We start from the raw sequence: 6,692 nt of genomic DNA, 5'->3' as shown, positions 1-6,692 counted from the left end.
CCTCTGTGGACACGGCCTCAGATCCCTCACGTCCGGCCACAGAGGCCCACCTGGCCGGCTGTATACGAGGCAGACTCCCCAACTGCCCCCCCCACCACCACCTTGGAGGCTCCATTTACCATCTGCTTGCGGGTCGTCTGTCCCCCGCCCTCCCAGCCGCGCCGTGCTGGAACGTGAGCTCCATGAGCACTGGCGTGTTACCGTTCTGCTCCCTGCTGTCCCTCAAGGCCCGCGCCAGTGCGGAGCTCATGTCAGCTGCTGGACGGGCGTGTGCAGGAAGAACGGGTGAGCAGTGAATGAATGAATGATGCCCCTCGTCAGGGACGACAAGGCTCATCTAGATGAGTGGCACCTGCTGAGGAAGGCCAGAAGGCGGTGGCCCTGGGAGCAGCAATGGCCCCTGGGGAGCGGTGACCCCACCTCTGGTGGGTCCCCAGGTGCACCTGCTCCTTAGAGCACCTTCTCTCCGTCCACGTTTTCTTCTCCATCCTTGAAACAACGGTTTCTTTGGGAGTGCCTGTGGGACGGTGCTCCCAGGGCTGATTCGGCAGCAGGCCGTGTCCGTGGTGGGGCATCCTGGGCATGGTCCCCTCTGTGCCTTCTGCGTTGGGGACTCGTGTTTGGGGGACCTGCAGGAGGGTCTCATGTGGCCGAGGGGAGGGTGTGTTCTTGCCACATGTCCCAGCCTGGAGCAGGCAGGCCACACATTCGTGCCCCTGAGCCCCCGAGGAGCCGCTGCTCCCCGGAGACAGGCCAGGCCCCACCTCCTGGGGCCAACGGCGGGGACGGGTCGAAGACACGCAGACACTCACAGAGACACACAGACACCTCCCAAGATCAAGGCCAATCAGCAAGACAAAAACGTCTGTAGCTTAATCTGGTAAAGCAAGAATGTGCTGACGGATATCCCAATTGAGTGGCGGTGGCCCAGGTCCAACCACCCCACCGGCTCCCCAGGGCAGGCGTTTCCCTGGAGCAGTGGGTGCCTGGTCTGACACCCACCCTCCAGAGGGGCCCCCAGAGGGCTGTTGGCAAGCAATATTGGCCAGAAAAGGGAGACACCTGGCTCCCCTCCTCCGCTGAGAGGTTTGCAGAATGACATTTGACCCTGACCTCACCTTTGCCCCTGAGTAAACCTCAGCCCCTCCTGGGGCAGAGCCCACCTGCCCACGGGCCCTTCCTGCTGGTCTTCACCAAGGGAGGGGTCCTGGTTCCTGCAGGGTGGGGGCGCCGCGGCTAAGGGCTGGACCCTGCGGGCTGCAGAGAAAGGCCCAAACAACTCGGGATTCCTGTCCTGTGGCCTTTGGCCTTGAATATGGAATATTGAAACCAAAGCACCTGTGAGCAAAAGCAGACTTTTCTGGATAAAAGCAACCAAGTTAGCCGTCCCTTGACTTCCTCCCGTAGGAGCACAGAGAATTCCCCAGGGACCTTGGGGTCAGAGGGTGTCTTCATTCCCTGCTTGTATCGGTTCTCCTGTCTTCCTGAAAGCTGACCCTGTACCCGCGGAGCGCTCCCCGTGAGGACTCCCGCCCCTCAGCTGCGCCGACCCGGTGATTTAGGGGCTCTGCAGTCGTAATGAACGGAAAGTTTATGAATCCGAAGCAGAAAAGTAAGTTTAATTATTTGAAAGTCAGAAAGCTCATTCTCTCCCAGTGACTTACGACATTCGGCCTCCCAGCCTCGGGAGACTACGTGAGGGTAAAATTGGGCTACATTTTAGGAATTAAATTGATAACTTGACCAAATCGATTTCATTAGTGAATGTGTCATATTTGCAGTTAATGATGGCGATCCCCGAAATGGGAGCTGACAACCGCTGTTGAAAAACTGGGCGGAGGGAGATTACATCAAGCCGGCGGCTGGGACCTGCCTTGGCTCTTGGCTCTTGGCTCGCACCACGGCCCGCCCTCCACACCCAAGTCATCATCTGCCCTTAGTCTTACTGTCCCACGTTCACCAGCCCAGAGAGGAGGGAGGCTCCTTGTCCGGGTCCTCGGCAGGTGCCAGGAAGGGTGGCAAGCTGGGGCCGCCCCAGAGCATCATGGGGTGACTCCTGGGGGGCGTCCCCATCCTCCCCCCAAGCACAGCCCGTCTCAGCTGCTCCTGGAAGATGATGTCGTTTCTAGACGACTTGGGTGCTTCCTTAATGCTCATGAAACCCAAGCCCGCTGTGCCCTCCTCCCTCCAACCAGACCGGGCAGAAGGGAGGCCAAAAGGTGGACCCTGGGGCTCTTAATCAGTGTCCACAGTTAGCAAGTGCTCCAGGCTTCCCTGGGCTTTTGGCCTGGTGTGGCCCCACCTTCTCTGGGCCTGTGTTTGGACTGGCAGACCCAGCCCTGGACAGGCCCGTGCATCCTCACGTGTGGCCCATGGGCGATGGTGCATCTGCCCTCCCAGGGAGGGAGGGAAGTCAAGGGCTTTGCCAACGGGCCGTGCGGCCACCCTCTGGCTGGGAGCTGACCTTGCCACGGTCTGCGCAGTATCGGACGGAGCATCACCCTCCTCCCCTCTTGTCCCCAGGGGAGCGTTTGAGTCCTGGCCGTGACCATGGGCTCAGCACGAGTCACGCCATCTCCCTGGGAGTGGGAGCCCTTCCTTCTCCTCTGTTTCCAGGACTGAGGTAGGGCTCAGGGAGAGGGTCGCTGACTGCTTCTGTGTGGAAGTCAGTGTCTCGCGTGTGGAGAACGCGCCCCTTGAGCAAATTGTAGTCAGCCTCCTGGAGACCCAGGCCCGGGCTAGCGCCACCCGGGGCGTGTGCTGAGACGCTCCTGCCCTCGGCCCCACCCTGATGCCCCGCCGTCTGGGAGGGACTCTGGCGGCCCCGTCCTTCCCATGGCCCTCGTGCTGCACACCTTCCCTAGCATCTCGAGCACAGAAAGGACTGCCGTCTGCAAGGTGTGTGGGCACCATGGTGCTGGAGGACGGGACTGGATGGTGTGGCGGGCCTGGGGGCTGGGTACAGCTGGGCTCGCTCCTCTGGCCTGGAGGGAGGCTCTCTCCCTGAGCGAGACTGCGGGGGATGCAGGGCAACATCATCAGCAGATCCACCCACCCAGGAAGGAGACTGGTGCCCTCCCCACCGTGCTGGCGAGAGGGATAAAGGCGGTGATGTTCGTAAAAGCAGGAAATAAATGTGGTTATTACTTGAGAGTAATTCCAGGACTCTGAGCACAGAAGGAAGAAATAAGAGATATATAAAGTGCAGTGCATCTCCTAAATTAGCCGACAGCTAGATGGACACGATGCGCATGCCCACGAACGTGGATCCGTCAGCACAGGGAAGGGGCGCCGAGAACCACAGACGTCCAGGGGACGAGTCCAAGGGCCGGAGCCCGAGGCTGGCGGCTGGTGCTGGGCATGAGGACTGGGTGCTCAGATGCTGGTGTGAGCCGGTGGGGGTGGGGGCTAAGAGACAGAAGGACACACAGACGTCTGGAAACAGAGCACGAGGCTCATGCACTAACCCCGCCAGGACCCCGTTTGGAGACCCAGGCCATGCTGAGATGCCACCACCGGCAGACGCAGCATCAGCAAAGGGCCTGCGTGAGGCAGGCGTGTGGGTGCGTGTGATCTGCCCTGCAGCCGTGCCCCCCATCTCCACGTGTCCCTCCCCACCCTGGGGGCAACACCGTGTGACATGTGCCTTGTGGACTTTCGATTTGGTGGGGAGGCTGTCCGCAGGTCACGCGAGGGGGTGAGGAGTGCTGGGTGGGCACATGGGGGGAAGGCGGCCAGCCAGACTCCCGACCTGGGGACTTCTGGACACGTGTGCGTGGGGAGGGCGGGCTGCTCTCCCCCGCCGTCCGGAGGCCCCAGCCCTGCTCCCAGCCCAGCCAGCCCCCCCCGGCCGTGGTGCCATGGTGCCACCCCCTCGCCGTCTCCCCCACCTGTGCTCACCTCCCGGACCTCGCTGCTGAGTGCGTCGCCCCTCCCCCACCCCAGCTTCACTTCTCCCTGGGTTGGCCCGAGGGGCAGCGGCAGGGGCTCAGGGGCCCTCCGCGGACCCCGCACAGCCACATAGGGCCCAGCTCACCAGTCCTGCTGGGACCTGGACCACCTTCAGAGCAGATGAGCTGGGGCTGGGGAGGGATGCACGGGGGCCCCCACCTCTTCTTGCTGAGCCCAGCACCCTGAGAATCTCTGGGTCTTTCCATCCGACGAGGAGTTGTCAAGAGAAGCACACTCTCTACGGGCGCCAGCTTCTCAGGATGAGGGCCGCTTAGGACAGGATAGCCAAGTGGTCACCTCCTGAACGTGACGGCATGATGGGATGCCTGGCAGGAGGGATGCAGCCACGCAGGGTGGAGGGGAGGCGCCTGGCGGGCTGGCAGGTCCACTGGGACAGCCTGAGGTTCTGACAGCGGGTCCACCATGGGAGAGCCCGACTCAGCAGCCCTCCGGATGGACGCCTCTGAGCGTGACCTTGAGGTCCCTGACCTTAGGGGTCCTTGAGGTCAGGAGTCATAGAGGCCTCCTCCTCGAAACACTGGCTCACAAGATGCTTAGCACATGAGGGTAGTGGTGACAAGGGCACTCGTGGACACACACACGTGGACACACACGTGGACACACACACGTGGACACACACGTGGACACACACGGACACACACGTGGACACACACACGTGGACACACACACACAGGCACGCACACACCACTCGGACCACAGACGCCCTCCCTGCCCTGGAGGCTGAGCGTGTCCACTGTTGGCCTGGCCGGCCCAGGAGCTGGGCTGGAAGAGGAGGGCCTGCCCGAGGGCAGCTGCGGGGTGATGCTCTGGCCACGGAGGCCCGCCGGACCCCGACAGACAGGAAGGGGCGCGGTCCCACTCCCCTGCAGCCCGGGCTCACGTGAGCACCTGGTCAGAGGCAGACGGGGGGCCGCGGAGACCAGCGTTAATGCGGAGGCAGACGGGGTTCTGTGAGAGGGCGTATGAAGGGGTCACGCGGTGGGCTGATGGAAGCATTCCCGCTAGTTAAGGATGTCCTGTGTGCCAGTTAAGGATGTTGCTGGCCACAACCTCTGTCTCCCTTCATCTTCAGAAAAACCCAGTGAGCTCAGCACAATTCTCTCTTCTCCACCACCGAGGAAGTCGAGGCACAGAGAGGAGGTGTGAGCTGCCTACACCATGCCGCTAAATCATGACCCACCCAGCCAGGCAGCCTCCGCCAGGCCTGGGCCGTGTCCAGGGCCGTGTCCAGGGATCGTGGCCTCTGCCGCACCACTGCTGGGGCCCCAGCTCAGGCCACCGGGACCGGCGGGCTGCAGGCGCAGCCAGGGTGCGAGCGGTGTGGAGGGCTGGCCCGGGCAGCCTCCGGGCACCTCTCAGCCTCTGCGCCTGGCACGGCTGGGACAGGGCACCACGGAGGGAGCGCACGCCGTGCAGACCACGTGTGGCCATGCCTACAGCAGTGAGGTGGCCCTCACACCCTCGTTCAGGCTTTGGGGCATTCAAGCCAGAGAGGACTCTTCCCCAGCCTGGAAGTGGGCAGCAATCATGGCTGTCCCGTTCGGTGCGTGAGCAAACTGAGGCCAGACCGCGCAAGTCAGCAAAGGCCAGAAGCCGGGGAGGTGGCTTACTTCATCATGGAAGCCTTTGTTGCCAGGGCTGGAGGCTCGGCATGTCTCCCCCGATCACAGAGACGGACTCACGGGACACTTGTCCCCGCCAGGCGCACCGGCTTGGGAGAGGGGAGGAGGGGAGAGTCATGCTTAGGTGAAGGTCGGCCTCCAAGAGTCCGGGCTGTTTGTTACGCAGCCTGACCCAGCCCATCCTCACTGATGCACGTCTGGCTCAGTTGGAGGCGGTCATCCTTATTCGTACGAACCCTGGTGGTCATGAAGCTCATTATCCTTTTCTCTAGCTTCACTGTTTGCGTATTTCCCTGCAATGCGCCCAGAAGACTGGGGAACGGTGACGTCGGGCCCCCAAGCTGTGTAAGCGGCTCAGGTGGCCAAGCCTCCCGGGAACTCCTGCCCCAACCACGTTTCCTCCCTGTGGACTGACTCCCTCCTGCACCTCGGGCTTGTCCTTCCTCTGCATGGATGGAGGAAGGAGGCGTGACCCTGTCCTGGTCATGCGGGCCTGCCCCGTCCGTGCTCTGATGGCAGAACCCAAGACCGCCCACCAAGCTGTGCCCCTGCCGTCCAGGGGGTCCAGTGGCCACTGCTGGGCCTGCACTCTGCCCCCTCCTCCCTCCCAGGACAAGCCTGCTCTGTGCCACCACAATGCTGCCAAAGGCCAAGGACGTCTCCTTAAAATCAGGAGCAGACTTCAAACTGCTTTGATTGGCCCACCCAGCCACAGCCCCGGGGGTTGTGTTTTATAAAGAGTGGCTGGAAACGGACAGATGTGACTTCCCCACCCCATACAGGTTCAGCCCTAGGACTCTGGGCGGCAGAAACGGTCTGACGCCAAAGACCACTCTTTGCAGATCTGAGCAGATTTTCCAGGAAAGGGGAAATCCTTTTGACATGGGTCTCCTTTGGGGTTCTACTTCTCTGTGTCCGGGACTTGGCCTCCACGTGGGAGGGGGGTGGGCGCTCACACACAGGGCAGGGGGGGCCCCAAGAAGCTGGAGGCCGGGCGCTGTGCACTCACCAGGGCTGGGCTCCCAGAAGCACCGGACAGGTCCGGGCAGGCCCGGGCAGGAGGACCCTGCCAACCATGCCTGCTACGGCCCCCTCCCA

The sequence above is a fragment of the Leptonychotes weddellii genome, chromosome 5 (assembly GCF_054177405.1).
Source record: "Leptonychotes weddellii isolate Sample4059 chromosome 5, ASM5417740v2, whole genome shotgun sequence".
In the NCBI taxonomy this organism is placed as follows: domain Eukaryota; kingdom Metazoa; phylum Chordata; class Mammalia; order Carnivora; family Phocidae; genus Leptonychotes; species Leptonychotes weddellii.
This window is presented reverse-complemented; position numbering follows the sequence as displayed.